This window comes from Anomaloglossus baeobatrachus, chromosome 4, assembly GCF_048569485.1.
Source record: "Anomaloglossus baeobatrachus isolate aAnoBae1 chromosome 4, aAnoBae1.hap1, whole genome shotgun sequence".
Lineage (NCBI taxonomy): Eukaryota > Metazoa > Chordata > Amphibia > Anura > Aromobatidae > Anomaloglossus > Anomaloglossus baeobatrachus.
Window position 1 is genome coordinate 464,525,305 of NC_134356.1, and position 17,555 is coordinate 464,542,859.

The 17,555-nt window shown below is 51.4% G+C and overlaps 1 protein-coding gene across 5 annotated transcripts in view; it reads left to right on the forward strand.

Annotated features, from left to right (window-relative positions):
- The window catches only part of FAN1 (FANCD2 and FANCI associated nuclease 1), a 109,760-nt gene that overhangs the window by 11,560 nt on the left and 80,645 nt on the right, over positions 1-17,555 (forward strand). The window lies entirely within an intron of this gene.

Here is a 17,555-nt window from a genome sequence, read left to right on the forward strand (position 1 = left end):
TTGGTTGCTGTCATTCTTCAAAAAGACAAACTCTTTATATAAAGAAAGATCTTACGATCGGATCACAGCTGCGGAGGAGAGGGAGAGAGTAATCTCTCCCTCTCCTCCATTGTCAGCCTGTGTGTATATCACACTGCACTGGAATGTCATTCGAGTGCAGTCCGATGTTTCTCTCGCACCCATAGACTTGTATGGGTGCGAGTGATGAGAGACTCAGACAATTGCAGCATGCTGCAATTTTTTTCCTCAGTACGATTTAGGGCTGAGGAAAACCTCGTAGATCTGAGCTACAGCATTGTCCTACATGGGTCCGAGTGCAATGCGAGATTTTCTTGCATTGCACTTGTGCGAGTCATATGCCAGGAAAAGGAACAAACGACTATATGTCAGCTGCCAGAAGGGGAAGGAGACTTAGGGGTACTTTGCACACTACGACATCTCGAGCCGATGCTTGCGATGCCGAGTGCGATAGTACCCGCCCCCGTCGCAGCAGCGATATCTTGCGATCGCTGCCGTAGCGAACATTATCGCTACAGCAGCTTCACATGCACTCACCTGCCCTGCGACGTCGCTCTGGCCAGCGACCCGCCTCCTTCCTAAGGGGGCGGGTCGTGCGGCGTCACAGCGACGTCACACGGCAGGCGGCCAATAGAAGCGGAGGGGCGGAGATGAGCGGGACATAAACATCCTGCCCACCTCCGTCCTTCTACATAGCCGGAGTGAGCCGCAGTGACGGAGGTAAGCTGATGTTCCTCGCTCCTGCGGCTTCTCACACAGCGATGTGTGCTGCCGCAGGGGAACGAGGAACAACATCGTACCGTCGGTGCTGCGCAATTATGAAAATGTCGGACACTACACCGATGATACGATTATGACACTTTTATGCTCGTTAATCCTATCAAAAACGCTTTACACACTACAATATCGACAGCGACGCCGGATGTGCGTCACTTTCGATTTGACCCCACCAACATCGCAGCTGCGATGTCGCAGTGTGCAAAGTACCCCTTATTCTGTCCAGAGCCACTCTCGGCAGCACAGATTTGCATCAATTCCATCGGAGGTTGATGGACAAAAAATTGTGAAAACCTATATTTGTTATCTTAGAAACATGTAAATGAGACTAATAATATAAATATGGTTCATGGGATAACCATTTAAACAATGAAGCATTGTTTGGGGAAAAGGCTCATCTTTTAAAGTTGAGAATAGGCACATACAGGACATTAAATTTCACACACAAATGTTGTGGAGCACTTATCAGATTTTTCTTTTACGGAGCACTGCTTACTATGCCTATGTCAGTAAAGATTAGAGATTACATGGGTAAGGCCACAGAGTACAGCAGCAGTTGTATAACCAAGCATGGTCAGGGTAAAAAATGCAATGCAGTATTAAAATATACCTTAAATTATGTATACTGCATGAGATTACAAGTATCTCCAGCACATAAAACATAGATTTTAGTACTCACCGTAAAATCTGTTTCTCATAGTCTTCATTGGGGGACACAGCACCAAGGGAAAGGCTGCTGTCACCTGGAGGCTAATACTATTATTGCATCTAAGTAAAATTGGCTCCTTCACCTAACCTGCCCGAGTTAGGCTTCCTCAGTTTTGTGGCAAAGCAGTAAGAAGAGAAAGAAAGGAAAAGGAATTAAGAAAAAAAGAGAAAGTATAACCACATCCACAACTGGGCAACCAAAGGAAGGAGTTGTGTTCCCCAATGAAGATTACGAGAAACAGATTTAATCTACTTTTCTCATTCTTCTCATTGAGGGACACAGAACCATGGAACATCCTAAAGCTGTCCCAAGGGACGGAAATAAAATTGATTATCTTACTGTTATCACCGTTATCACCTAACCTTCTTTCCAACTCAAGCAGAAGTCTGGGCAACTGCCACTCAGTTATCTTCCCACCAAGGTTTGCATTTGTCAAGGCAATAGTATGGACTCTGTAAAACTTGGAAAATGTTTGCACCGATGCCCAAGTAGTTTCTTTACAGAGCTGCAAAGCCGATGCCTGATGATGAACCGCCCAGGAGGCTCCCACTGCTCGTGTAGCGTGTGCGCCAACCATTAATTGAGCAGCCATTGCACTATAGGCCTGGATAATCACAATCTTGATCCAGCAGGCAATGGTTGATATAGAAACGGCCTATCCTCCTATCAGGGCCCTTTGGTATCATAAACAAGGAACCAGAATGCCTGTATGAGGCCATGGCCGATATAGTAGCTTACAGCTCTAACAACATCTAAACTGTGCAGAGCCTTCTCTGTAGGATGAGCGGGAGCCAGCTAAAGTAGGGTAAAATAATATTCTCATTTGGGTGAAAACTCAAGACCACCTTTAGGAGAAAAGACAGGATTGGCCTCAACACTACCTTATCTTGATGAAGAACAAAGTAGGAAACACAACAGGGCAGAGCCGCAAGCTGCGAGACACCACTAATCAAAGTGAAAGCTTTAAGGAAAGCAACCTTATAAGATAGAAAAAGTGTAGTGATCTCTGTGATAGGTTCAAATGGCAGCGACTGAAGAGCTTCCAAAACAAGATTCAGATCCCAAGGCTCCAGGGGAGCTTGATGGGGTGATTTAATGTGCGCCACTCCCTGGAGGAAGGTGTTAACCTGAGAATTAGAAGCCAAGTCCCTCTGAAACAAAATAGCCATGGCAGACACTTTTATCCTTGAGAGAATTAGGCACCAGCCTTACATCCAGTCTGGACTGCAAGAAGGAGAGCACTGCCAGCATGGAAAATTACATCGGCAAAGTACTAGACTCAAATCAATGAAAATAAGCCCTCCATGCACAATGATAGACTCTTAATGAAGATGGCTTCCGGGCCCTAGATATAGTCTGAATAATAGATTGAGACAGTACTGCAGCCCTCAAAATAGCGGTCTCAACAGCCATGGCGTAAAATTGAGCGCTCAAATTCGGATGGATGAACGGACCGTGAAACAAAAGGTCCAGGCAGAACGGAAGAGCCCATGGGATGTTAGCCAAGAGATTGATCACCTCCGAATACCAAGCTCTCCCGGGCCAATCTGGAGGAATGAGCATGACTCGATCACCCTCTACTCTAATCTGCTTGAGAAGTCTGGGTAGAAGCAAGGGCTGTGGAGTCGGTAAGCCACAGTTGCGACTCCGACTCCTGGATTTTATCAGATCCCGACTCCGGCTCCGACTCCGGCTCCGACTCCTTCATAAATGGCCAATTCATAACAACAAATTTACTGTTGTAAAATATTAACATCGTGCTTATTCAGTTTCTCACCATCATATAAGTAATCAGACCACTTAGAGCAAAAACTACATTTATTAGAATACAATTAGAATATAGCAAATAACTTTTATAAACTTTTCTAAACTGTAAGTAAATATGCAATAAACACTTTTATGCAGTTAATAAGAAGAAATCTATAAATTTGTCCTCAGAAAAAGTATTGCCTCTGTCAGATCCTCCTTCATGGATGCCCTCAAATCTGATCTAAGGGTATGTGCGCACGTGTGCGTATTACATGCAGTTACGCTGCGTTCTGCACCGCAGCGTAACTGCATGCGTCCTGCGTCCCCTGCACAATCTATGGAGACTGTGCAGGGGCCGTGCGCACGTGGCATGTTAGAATGCAGCGATTTGGCTGCTTGCCGAATCCCTGCGTTCTAAGAAGTGACATGTCACTTCTTTTGTGCGTTCTACTTCTATACGGAGAGGCAGCATGCAGAGCGCACGAATCTGCCGGCACCATGCGCTTCAGAACGCAGCTTTTCAGCTGCGCTCTGAAGCGCACATTTTCGGTGCGGTGCAGAGCGCCTTATTATTTTGAGAGCAGAGAACAACCTCTCTACAGTAACTTGTGTTGGTGGCAAAGCAGTAACCACTCGGGCAACATCTCTGACAATGTCAGGATACAGAGGAATCGCTTGTTGCACTGTTATTTTTGATGAACGGTCAAATTTCTCAATTTCTTTTAGTGCACATGAAAAATTCTGCTGAAATGTACTGGCTGTGTTCCTTGATGGGGATGACTCTTCTTCTATGCGGGAACGCTTTACACGGTCCTTGTGATCCACATATTTTTCGAAATTAAATTCTTCATCAGTTGATGATGAGGGTGAAGATGTGGCAGGACGACCAAATTCTTCTTGTTCCTCCTGACTGTTCTGCAACCCTTTCATCCTTACTGCTATTTCAAACACAGCTTCTTTTCCTTTACTTAGCTGTTGATGATCTAGAAGAATCCGATGTATTGGGTCTACATAAACAGCTGCCAAAAGAATGTTATTTCTTTGTCGCTCCATTGGGAGACTCAGACAATTGGGTGTATAGCTTCTGCCTCCAGAGGCCACACAAAGTATTACACTTTAAAAAGTGTAACCCCTCCCCTCTGCCTATACACCCTCCCGTGCATCACGGGCTCCTCAGTTTTATGCTTTGTGTGGAAGGAGGCACACATCCACTCATGCTCCCATTTTAGTCAGCAGCAGCTGCTGATTTTATCGGTTGGAAGAAAAGAGGGCCCCCACAGGGCCCCCGGCATGCTCCCTTCTCACCCCACTAAGTCGGCGGTGCTGTTAAGGTTGAGGTACCCATTGCGGGTACAGAGGCTGGAGCCACATGCCGTTTTTCCTTCACCATCCCTTAGAGGCTCTGGGAGAAGTGGGATCCTAACCGGTCATCCATTCACTGGGACCGGGCTCCCTCCGCAGCCCCTGTGGGGAATCTGCCGGACAGGAGACTTGTATCATCAGGGACAGGGCCCTGCATCTAAAAGTACTCTGTGTCCCCATGGGGACGGTGCATGGAGCGCTCGTTTCACAGACGCTGCAGCTGCTGCTGGTTTTGTGACGACCGGGACTTCCGCGCCGACCGCGGCTGTTTGTCGGCCGCGGTATTAAATTTAGTCCCCGGCTTCATGCGGCCTAGTACCATAACTCCCGCCCCCGGGCCTGCCAGTCAGGGGTAAGGGCGGGACGGTCGACCTGACGTCGGCAGTGAGGGCTGGAGCATACTTTAGGTTTCCTCCCCCCCCTCACTGATCACTGTGGGGCACCAGATTCCCGCACTTTACTAGTCGCCGCCCACGGCTCCCTCCTCCCCTGAGAGCTCCGGCAGCCATTTTTACAACACATTCTGCCGGTGGAGGATTTCAGGAACGAGCTCTGCAGCTCTGGGAGACCCAAGGGAGGGAATCTGGTGGACACACACCGCTTTGGGCGGTCGGTAAGCCACACCGGTCACCCGCTGCTGGTCCCCCTAGGGTGCCGAAGTGTGTGTATGTATGTATGTATGTGTATGTATATATATATATATATTTGTATATATTTTCTCTGTTCGGCCGAGTTGTTTTGCTTTTGGCTATATACCCTCAGTGATCACTCTCCTAGGAGACAACAGCATGTCGTCCACAAGGAGCAAGGGCGCTAAGGCAAAGGGTTATTTTGCAACCTGTACCTCTTGTGCGGCTATGTTACCTGCAGGTTCCACCTACCCGCACTGTGAGCAATGTTCGGCCCCTGTTGCACTTGCTCAGCCGGAGCCTCGGGCACTAGTGGGACCCTCGGCTCAGGCAGACCCGTCTGCTTCCCCTGTCCAGGTGGCAGGGACAGAGTTTGCAGTTTTGCTGAGAAACTCTCTGAGTCACTTTCACAATCCATGGCTCAGTCTATGGACAAATGGTCTGCCAAGCTACTAGAAGCCTTGCAGTCCAGATCGGTCCTTACACAGGCCCCGGGCACTGTTGGCTCATCGCCTCCAGGCCCCTCTCGGTCTGCGCCGCAGTGTGCTCCCGGGGTGGCCCCTAGGTCTCACGTGGAGGACTCCGGCACGGACCACAGTCCCAGACCGGCTAAGCGGGCTCGCTGGGAATCTTCCCCGACTTCCTCACGCTGCTCGGGGTCTCAGCTTGAGGACTCTCTGGAGGATGAGGCGGACGTCGCAGCTCAGGGCTCTGACCCTGACGTTGCTCTCAATCTTGATACACCTGAAGGGGACGCCATAGTAAATGACCTTATAGCGTCCATCAACCAGGTGCTAGATCTTTCTCCCCCAACTCCACCTATAGAGGAGTCGGCTTCGCAGCAGGAGAAACACCAGTTTAGGTTTCCCAAACGTACACGAAGTGCGTTTTTCGATCACTCTAACTTCAGAGATGCTGTCCAGAAGCACAGAGCATTTCCGGACAAGCGCTTTACTAAGCGCCTTAATGACACACGTTACCCCTTCCCCTCTGACGTAGTTAAGGGTTGGGCTCAATGTCCCAAGGTGGATTCTCCAGTCTCTAGACTGGCGGCTAGATCTGTAGTATCAGTTGCAGATGGCTCATCGCTCAAGGATGCCACTGACAGGCAGATAGAGCTCCTGGTGAAATCCATCTATGAGGCCACGGGCGCGTCTTTTGCCCCGGCTTTTGCAGCCGTGTGGGCACTCCAAGCTATCTCAGCTTGTCTGTCTGAGATTAATGCGGTCACACGTACCTCTGCTCCGCAAGTTGCGTCTTTGACTTCTCAGGCGTCGGCTTTTTCGTCCTACGCCATGAACGCCGTCCTGGACTCTGCTAGCCGTACAGCGGTAGCATCCGCTAATTCGGTGGCAGTCCGCAGGGCCATGTGGCTACGCGAATGGAAGGCAGACTCTGCTTCCAAGAAGTTCTTAACCGGTTTGCCGTTTTCTGGCGACCGATTGTTTGGCGAGCGATTGGATGAAATTATTAAGGAATCCAAGGGAAAGGACTCGTCCTTACACCAGTCCAAACCGAAGAGACCTCCGCAACGGACGAGGTTTCGGTCCTTTGGGCCCTCAGCCAAGTCCCAATCCTCCTCGTCCAACAGGCCAGAGAAGGGCCAGAGGAACTCTTATGCGTGGCGGTCTAAGTCACGTCCCCAAAAAACCGCCGGAGGCACTGCCTCCAAGGCGGCCTCCTCATGACTTTCGGCCTCCCCAAACCGCATCCTCGGTCGGTGGCAGGCTCTCCCGCTTTTGCGACGCCTGGTGGCCACATGTCCAAGACCGATGGGTGAGAGACATTCTGTCTCACGGTTACAGGATAGAGTTCAGCTCTCGTCCTCCGACTCGTTTCTTCAGAACATCTCCGCCCCCATCTCGGGCCGGCGCACTTTTTCAGGCTGTGGGCGTTCTGAAGTCAGAAGGAGTGGTGATTCCCGTTCCCCCTCAGGAACATGGTCACGGTTTCTACTCCAACTTGTTCGTGGTGCCAAAGAAGGACGGATCATTCCGTCCCGTTCTGGACCTCAAACTGCTCAACAAGCATGTGAGCACCAGAAGGTTTCGGATGGAATCTCTCCGCTCGGTCATCGCTTCGATGTCACAAGGAGACTTCCTAGTATCAATCGACATCAAGGATGCTTATCTCCATGTGCCGATCGCACCCGAGCATCAACGCTTCCTGCGTTTCGCCATCGGGGACGAACACCTTCAGTTCGTGGCACTGCCTTTCGGCCTGGCGACAGCCCCACGGGTCTTCACCAAGGTCATGGCATCCGTTGTGGCGGTCCTACACTCTCAGGGCCACTCGGTGATCCCTTACTTAGACGATCTCCTAGTCAGGGCACCCTCCCGGGTGGTGTGTCAACACAGCCTGACCGTCGCTCTGGAGACTCTCTAGCGGTTCGGGTGGATCATCAACTTCCCAAAGTCCAAGTTGACACCGACCCAATCACTGACTTACCTCGGGATGGAGTTTCATACTCTCTCAGCGATAGTCAAGCTACCGCTGGACAAACAGCTTTCGCTGCAGACAGGGGTGCAATCTCTTCTTCGAGGCCAGTCACACCCCTTAAGGCGCCTCATGCACTTCCTGGGGAAGATGGTGGCAGCAATGGAGGCTGTCCCCTTCGCGCAGTTTCATCTGCTCCCACTCCAATGGGACATTCTCCGCAAATGGGACAGGAGGTCGACGTCCCTCGACAGGAACGTCTCTCTTTCCCTTGCAGCCAAAACCTCTCTTCAGTGGTGGCTTCTTCCCACTTCTCTGTCGCAGGGAAAATCCTTCCTGCCCCCATCCTGGGCTGTAGTCACGACGGACGCGAGTCTGTCAGGGTGGGGAGCGGTTTTTCTCCACCACAGGGCTCAGGGAACCTGGACTCCAACAGAGTCCTCCCTTCAGATCAATGTTCTGGAGATAAGGGCAGTGTATCTAGCCCTAAAGGCGTTCCATCGGTGGCTGGAGGGCAGGCAGATTCGCATACAGTCGGACAACGCCACGGCGGTCGCGTACATCAACCACCAGGGCTGCACGCGCAGCCGTCAAGCCTTCCAGGAAGTCCGGCGGATTCTGCTGTGGGCGGAGGCCACAGCCTCCACCATCTCCGCAGTTCACATCCCGGGCATAGAAAACTGGGAAGCAGACTTTCTCAGTCGTCAGGGCATGGATGCGGGGGAATGGTCTCTTCACCCAGACGTGTTTCGAGAGATCTGTCGCCGCTGGGGAACGCCGGACGTCGATCTCATGGCGTCACGGCACAACAACAAAGTCCCGGCATTCATGGCACGGTCTCAAGATCACAGAGCTCTGGCGGCGGACGCATTAGTTCAGGATTGGTCGCAGTTTCGACTGCCTTATGTATTTCCTCCTCTGGCGATGCTGCCCAGAGTGCTGCGCAAAATCAGGTCCGACTGTCGTCGCGCCATTCTCGTCGCTCCTGATTGGCCGAGGCGGTCGTGGTACCCGGATCTGTGGCATCTCACGGTGGGTCAACCGTGGGCTCTCCCAGACCGCCCAGACTTGCTGTCACAAGGGCCGTTTTTCCATCTGAATTCTGTGGCCCTCAACCTGACTGTGTGGCCATTGAGTCCTGGCTCCTAGCGTCCTCAGGGTTATCTCAAGATGTCATTGCCACCATGAGACAGGCCAGGAAACCAACGTCCGCCAAGATCTATCACAGGTCTTGGAGGATCTTCTTATCCTGGTGCTCTGATAATGGTTTTGCTCCCTGGCCTTTTGCCTTACCCACTTTTCTTTCATTCCTTCAATCCGGAATGGACAAGGGTTTGTCTCTCGGCTCTCTCAAGGGACAAGTATCGGCGCTATCCGTATTTTTTCAAAAGCGTCTAGCCAGGCTTCCGCAGGTCCGCACGTTCCTGCAGGGAGTTTGCCACATAGTCCCACCTTACAAGCGTCCGCTGGAACCCTGGTACCTTAACAGGGTGCTAACGGCTCTTCAGAAACCACCTTTCGAGCCGCTGCGGGATGTCTCTTTATCACGTCTTTCGCAGAAGGTGGCATTTCTAGTGGCAGTTACATCACTCCGTAGAGTGTCGGAGCTGGCAGCGCTGTCATGCAAAGCCCCCTTCCTGGTTTTTCACCAGGATAAGGTGGTTCTGCGTCCTGTTCTGGAATTTCTCCCTAAGGTGGTATCTCCTTTTCATCTCAATCAGGATATCTCCTTACCTTCATTTTGCCCTAATCCAGTTCACCAATGTGAAAAGGATTTGCACTCATTAGATCTGGTGAGAGCACTCCGGTTCTACGTGTCTCGCACGGCGCCCCTGCGCCGTTCTGATGCGCTCTTTGTTCTTGTCGCTGGCCAGCGTAAGGGTTCGCAGGCTTCCAAGTCAACCTTGGCTCGGTGGATCAAGGAACCGATTCTTGAAGCCTACCGTTCTTCTGGGCTTCCGCTTCCTTTGGGGCTGAAAGCCCATTCTACCAGAGCCGTGGGTGCGTCCTGGGCATTGCGGCACCGGGCTACGGCTCAGCAGGTGTGTCAGGCAGCTACCTGGTCTAGTCTGCACACTTTCACGAAACACTATCAGGTGCATACCTATGCTTCGGCAGACGCCAGTCTAGGTAGGCGAGTCCTTCAGGCGACGGTTGCCCACCTGTAAGAGGGGGCCGTTTCGGCTCTTTTTATTGAGGTATTCTTTTACCCACCCAGGGACTGCTTTTGGACGTCCCAATTGTCTGGGTCTCCCAATGGAGCGACAAAGAAGAAGGGAATTTTGTTTACTTACCGTAAATTCCTTTTCTTCTAGCTCCTATTGGGAGACCCAGCACCCGCCCCTGTTCCCTTCGGGCTGTTTGTTCTTTTGTGTACACATGTTGTTCATGTTGAATCGTTTCTTTTGGTTCATGGTTTTCAGTTCTCCGAACATCCTTCGGATTGAATTTACCTTAGACCAATTTATAAGTTTCCTCCTTCCTGCTTTTGCACCAAAACTGAGGAGCCCGTGATGCACGGGAGGGTGTATAGGCAGAGGGGAGGGGTTACACTTTTTAAAGTGTAATACTTTGTGTGGCCTCCGGAGGCAGAAGCTATACACCCAATTGTCTGGGTCTCCCAATAGGAGCTAGAAGAAAAGGAATTTACGGTAAGTAAACAAAATTCCCTTCTTTGTAATAGTAGCTCCTCTCTCCGCTTCATTGATGTAGCAATGCCACTTGCAATTAACCCTCCTCTTTGGGACAGGCGAAACATCAGGTTCTTCCACTCCTTTATGAGAATACCTGGAGTTAAGTCCTCTGCTTGTAATTTTTTTAGTCACTGTAAATGGGTGCTCTAGCAATTTTTCCAGCTCAGTCACCTGATTCCACTGACTTTCATTTAGCAGCAGTTGAGGGTTAGCCACATCTACAAGAAAGGTTTTCAGGTCAACCAAGTGCTGAATCATTAAGTAAGTACTGCCCCATCGTGTGGCTTGATCAATAATTGCCCCTTTTCCAGCAGGTCTCTTCAAAATTGAGTCAACTTTAGGGGTTCTGGCAACAGTAGCCAATTTTCTCACCTTGCCAATCAGTGCAGCAGCATGTCCTTCTTGCAGACTGTCTCTTATAGCCAGCTGTAGCGTATGCACAACACAGCGCATGTGCTGAATGAAGGAACATACTGACACAGTTTCAACAAGATCTAAACTATCATGTTGCTTCATCTGAAGCAACTTCAGTTTGCTCCTCAGTTACAATACTGTGTTCCTCTATTTCAAACATTTCTGTGTCTGTGGACCCAGAATGTTCTTCTAGCTGCTGGTCACCATCATTACTTTCATTCATTAGCTTAATAGTACTTATCATATTTGAAGCATTGTCCGTTACGACAGAAAGAACTTGCTCTTTCTTCATCGTTCCTATGGGAGACCCAGACCATGGGTGTATAGCTTCTGCCTCCGGAGGACACACAAAGTAGTACACTAAAAAGTGTAGCCCCTCCCTCCGAGCATATACACCCCCTGGATAACCAAATATAGCCAGTTCAATGCTTTGTGTTCAGGAGGCACACATCCACACATGCATTCTCATCTGATTTTATTTTTGGAAAGAGTTTGAAGAAAAGCGGGTCCAAGCCTGGACTCCCGACATGTCCCTTCTCACCCCACTGTGTCGGCGGTGTTGTTAAGGTTGATTTCAGGGCTGGAGCCTTACATGCCGCGCTCCTTCACCATCCCTCGGGCTCTGGCTTGAAGTGGGAGCCAGCACGGTTCTCCCTGCCTTGCAGGAGACCGGTCTCCATCCGCAGCCCTTTCAGGATCCTGCCGGACGGAGCACTAATCCCTCAGGGGCCTGGCCCTGCGTCTCACAAGCTAAGTATCTGAGACGTTATTATCGGGGGTCCCTTGTACTTTATTGTTGGGGAGAGTGTGCTGTGTATCTATTGTGACATTTCCGGCCGGTTCTCTGGTTTTCACCTGAGAACCGCGCCGATGGTGCCTGCTCGCCGGCCGCATCGTTAAATTTAGGCCCCGGCTTCGCCTGAGGCCTAGTTTCGTTTTCACTGCCCCTGCATGCCAATCATGCAGAGGGACAGTGCGGCTCCGCCCAGCGACCGTTCGGCACAGGGGAGGGACACTCTCCTCTCTGAGGTAATATTCCCTCCCCTGTATATCTCCTTGGCCCTCCGGATCCCGCTCTTAGAGTAGGCCCCGCCCCCTCTCCTCGCTCCGGCGCCATTTTATCAGCGTTCTTATGCATGTCTGCATAACCACATTGTGACAGCGATCGGCGCTGGCCATCTCTCTGGGGGTCCGGGCTGTGGGATCTGGAGGGCACAGAGATGTCCCAATGTCAAACGGTCTGGCAAGCCACAACCTCCGGTTGTGGACCTGCTTATATACTCTGCTGGGGATCATTCTGGCTCAGAGCCCCCACTTCAGCAGCATGTCTCACACGAGGAGCAAGGCTGTACTTAATATGCACTGCATGTAGGCTCGTACTGCCTGTACTGAGCACATAACCACATTGTGATGCCTGCTCTAACATGGTGGTGCCTCAGCCTGGAGGCTCATCCCCAGTGGTCCCTCCAGCTGCTCCGGCTCCGGTGGCTGAACCCCCGGCTTGGGTAGAATCCCTCTCTCCAGGGGACAGATGTCCCGGACACTGCTGAGCATGCATCAGCCCCCTTCTCAGGGCGCTTCTGCTGCTACGGCTCGCTCAGCAAAGCTCACAGAGGATTCTTCATCTGGCAGACCCCGTCCTCCTAAAATGGAGACGCAGGGTCCCCTCTCCTTCCTCGTCCCGCGGCTCTGATTCACGAGCTGACTCGCAGGACAAGGAGGATGCCTTTACTGGGGGCTCGGACGCTACCTCCATGTACCCCATTGATCTGTCCGAAAGTGACGCAGATGCTAGTGATTTGATTGCATCCATTAATTTTGTACTGGACCTCAATCCGCCTGTATCAGGGGAGCACCCCTCTCTGGCAGAAAAGCATCAGTATACCTTGCCTAAGAGAACAAGGAGTGTGTTCCTTAACCACTCCAGTTTTCAGGCCACTGTGACCAAGCCCATAGCCTGTCCTGACAGACGCTTCCCAAAGCGTGGTTCTGATGACCGTTTTCCGTTTCCACCAGAGGTGGTCAAGGAGTGGGCTCATTCACCAAAGGTAGACCCTCCGGTGTCTAGACTCTCAGCCCGGAAAGTTGTATCAGTGGCTGATAGCAACTCTCTTAAGGATTCCACTGACCGCCATCTGTATATGAGGCGGCAGGGGCCTCGTTCTCCCCATCTTTTGCAGCAGTGTGGGCTTTCAAAGCCATCTCTGCTTCTCTAGAGGAGGTGCATTCCCTCACCAGGGACTCTATGCCCGAGATGGTTGCCTTAACTTCCAGGCTTCAGCCTTTTCATCCTATGCCATGCTGGAGGCTCCGCACTGCGGTGGCTTCGGCCAATTCTCTCACTATCCACAGGATCTTGTGGCTTCGAGAGTGGAAGGCAGACGCTTCTTCAAAGAAGTACCTTGCTGGGCTCCCATTTGCTGGGCCCAGGCTGTTCGGTGAACAACTGGATGAAATTATTCAGGAAGCTACTGGCGGGAAGAGTACTTCCATGCCACAAACCAAATCCAGGAACCTGTCCAGGGCAGGAACCAGTCGAGGTTTCGTTCCTTTCGTTCCTCCAACTGGTCGTTCTCTAAGCCCTCGGCCTCGTCCACTAACTCAGCCAAGGACCAAAAACCCAACTGGCGCACGAAGCCGCATCCTCAGAAGACCACAGGAGCTGCTGCCACTAAGGCAGCCTCCTCTTGACTATCTGGCCGCGCCAGCAACGTCCTTGGTCGGTGGCAGACTCTCCCGCTTGGCGACATGTGGTTTCAACACGTCTCCGATCAGTGGGTGCGGGATATCATCTCCCACGGCTACAGGATAGAATTCTATCCAGCCCGCCAAACAGATTTTTTTCTGTCAACTCCCCCCTGCTTCAAGGCCGCCGCCTTCTCTCAGGCCGTGGCATCCTTGCAGGCCAACGGAGTAATTGTACCGGTTGCCGCCTGGGAACGGTTCAGAGGTTTCTACTCAAATCTCTTCCTAGTCCTCTAAAGGGACGGTTCCTTCCAACCCATCCTGGATCTCAGGCTTCTCAACAAGCATGTTCAGGTGTGGCATTTTCGCATGGAGTCTCTGCGATCAGTCATTGCCTCAATGACCCAAGGAGATTCCTTGCATCCTCGACATCAGAGTTGTCTATCTGCATGTGCCAATTGCAGTTTCACACCAGCGTTGGCTATGTTTTGCAATCAGAGAGGAACATTTCCGATTCGTGGCTCTTCCCTTCGGGTGAGCCACGGCCCCTCGAGTATTCATCAGGGTCATGGCAGCTGTGGTTGCGGTTCTGCACCTCCAAGGGTTAGCATCCCTTTTCCTGGACGGCCTTCTAGTCAAGGCTTCATCCAGTGCAGACCGTCAGCGGAGTGCTTCGCTCACTCTCGACACTCTAGTCCAATTCGGGTGGCTTGTCTTTTTCCCAAGTCCACTCTGACTCCGACCCAAAAGCTCACGTACCTAGGGATGCAATTCGAGACTCTGCCGGCACTTGTGAAGCTGCCCTTAGTCAAACAGCAGTCCCTTCACTAGCGGTGCGCTCTTTGCTGAGGCCCCGCCGTCATTCCATCAGGCACCTAATGCAGGTGCTGGGTCAGATGGTGGCGTCAATGGAAGCGGTTCCCTTGCCCAGTTCCATCTGCGTCCTGCAGCTGGACATTCTCCGCTGTTGGGACAAGCGCACTTCCTTCTTGCACAGGTTAGTGGCTCTGTCGCCACATACCAGGGACTTCCTTCAGTGGTGGCTTCGGCCCCTCTCTCTTCAGGGACGCTCCTTCCTGGCCCCGTCCTGGGTGATCCTCATCACGGATGCCAGTCTATCCGGCTGGGGAGCAGTATATCTCCACCACAGAGCGCAGGACACTTGGACTCCGTCCGAATCAGCCCTCTCGATCAATGTGCTGGAAATCAGAGCTGTGCTTCTAGCTCTCTTGGCCTTTCACCAAGTTGGCGGGCAAGCACATTCGAGTCCAGTCAGACATCGCCACAGCGGTTGCCTACATCAACCACCAGGGCATGACACTCAGCCACCTGGCAACGTTGGAGGTTCAACGCATCCTTCAGTGGACGGAGGATTCCAGGTCCACCACATCCGCAATCCACAACCCAGGCGTGGAAAACTGGGAGGCAGATTATCTCAGCCGTCAAACCGTGGACAGCGGCGAGTGGGCTCTGCATCCGGCAGTGTTTCTGTCAATCTGCCGCACTTGGGGCACTCCGGAAGTGGATCTTCGCTCCCACGATCCTCAGGCCTTTGCAGCAGACGCGCTGGTTCAAGATTGGTCCCAGTTTCCTCTGTCTTACGTGTTTCCCCCTCTAGCTTTTGCCCAGAGTCCTGCGCAAGATCAGAATGGAGGGCCGTCTGGTCATTCTCATTGCTCCAGACTGGCCCAGGCGAGCTTGGTACCCTGACCTGCTCCATCTGTCCGTTGAGGTGCTGTGGCATCTCCCGGACCGTCCAGACCTTCTCTCACAAGGTCCGTCTTTCCGCCAGAATTCTGCGGCTCTCAGATTGACGGCGTGGCTCTTGAGTCCTGGATCTTGACGACTTCTGGTATCCCTCCTGAAGTCATCTCCACTATGACTCGGGCTCGGAAGTATTCCTTGGCCAAAATCTATCACAGGACCTGGAGAATTTTCCTGTCCTAGTGTCACCCTTCCGGGGCATGCTTCTTGGCCTTTTTCCTTGCCGACCCTCCTGTCCCTTCTACAGTCCGGTCTGCAGCTAGGACTATCCCTCAATTCCCTCAAGGGACAGGTCTCGGCTCTGCCAGTGTTGTTCCAGCGGCGTATCGCCCGGCTGGCTCAGGTGCGCTCCTTCATACAGGGCGCATCTCACATCATGCCGCCTTACTGGCGGTCTTTGGATTCCTGGGACCTTAATCTGGTCCTCACGGCTTCCAGAAACCCCCCTTTGAGCCTCTTAGGGAGGTTTCTTTGTCTCGTCTTTCACAGAAAGTGGTCTTTCTAGTGGCCATAACTTCCCTCGGGAGAGTCTCTGATTTGGCTGCGCTCTCTTCGGAGTCACCTTTTTTGGTTTTTCATCAAAACAAGGTGGTTCTCCGTCCAACTCCGGACTTCCTCCCTAAGGTGGTTTCTCCTTCCACCTTAACCAGGACATTTCCCTGCCTTCCTTTTGTCCGGCTCCTGTTCATCGCTTTGAAAAAGCGTTGCATACTCTGGATCTGGTGCGGGCGCTCCGGATCTATGTGTCTCGCACCGCTGTTCTTAGGCGGTGCACCTCTCTTTTTGTGCTGACCACAGGTCGGCGTAAGGGCCTCTCGGCTTCTAAGCCGACCCTAGCTCGTTGGATTAGGTCGGCCATCTCCGATGCCTACCAGTGTACTCGAGTGCCTCCCCCGCCGGGGATCAAGGCACACTCGACCAGAGCTGTCGGTGCCTTTTGGGTTTCAGGCACCAGGCTACGGCTCAGCAGGTCTGTCAGACTGCCACTTGGACTAGTCTGCATGCCTTTTCAAAGCACTACCAAGTGCATGCTCATGCTTCGGTAGATGCGAGCTTGGGCAGACGCACCCTTCAGGCGGCTGTCGCCCATTTGCGAAGTTAGGTTTCGCCTACTTCTCAGTTTTCTGTTTATTCCCACCCATGGACTGCTTTGAGACGTCCCATGGTCTGGGTCTCCCATAGGAACGATGAAGAAAAAGAGAATTTTGATTACTTACCGTAAATTCTTTTTCTTATAGTTCCGTAATGGGAGACCCAGCACCCTCCCTGTTGCCTGTTGGCAGTTTCTTGTTCCGTGTGTTATCACCGGCTGTTGTTGTAGACAGAGGCTCCGGTTGTTCCGGTTCTTGCTCTCTCTACTTGTGGGTGGCTACTCTCCTTCAGCTTTTGCACTAAACTTGATATATTTGGTTATCCAGGGGGTGTATATGCTCGGAGGGAGGGGCTACACTTTTTAGTGTAGTACTTTGTGTGTCCTCCGGAGGCAGAAGCTATACACCCATGGTCTGGGTCTCCCATTACGGAACTATAAGAAAAAGAATTTACGGTAAGTAAACAAAATTCTCTTTTTTTTAAGTTCATAGTCTTGCAGAACCTTTTCCACTAAGACCTGGAGAAACTCACTGGTGTGATGAGCTTTGGTGTCTTTTACTGCCAATGTCTTGGTAACTATTTCATTTTTGTCACAAACAAATCGGACATTGATGGCAAAATAGTTCCCTCTGTGACGTGTGCAGGCATCCATTTTAAGAAACAGAAAGCGTCCCTTGAGAGTTTTTTTTTAAGTTCTTCCTTTTGTTTAAAAGCTTATTCGATTACTAATTTTCTAATACTCTCTCTCTCCAGAGAAACACCAAGCTTGCGGCCATTTCCCCATTCAGACACACAAAAGCTGGTTGTGAAAATAATGAAATAGGCACACTATCCTTTACAACAAGCTCTATGATCTGTTTTTTAAATGTATCTACTGTCATTGTCACAGTAACATTGTCACTGACAAAATATCTTGCAACTGATGGCTGCAAAGTTCTCTGCTCCTTTGTTTGGCTGGAAGAGCTGGGCACTGGTTCATTGGTTTGGATGCAGTCTTTCTCATCCACTGCTTTCAGTACTTCTGGATGAAAGCGCTGTAAGGCCTTGTGCGCACTAGGCGTTTTTGCCGCGTTTTTAGTGGCGTTTTTTTACCGCGTTTTTGTGCTGAAAACGCAGTGACATTGCTTCCCCAGCAATGTCTATGGGTTTTCAGAAGTGCTGTCCGCACACAGCGTTTTTTTGTAGCTGCGTTTTTGTGGTGACCACAAAAATGCAGCATGTCAATTA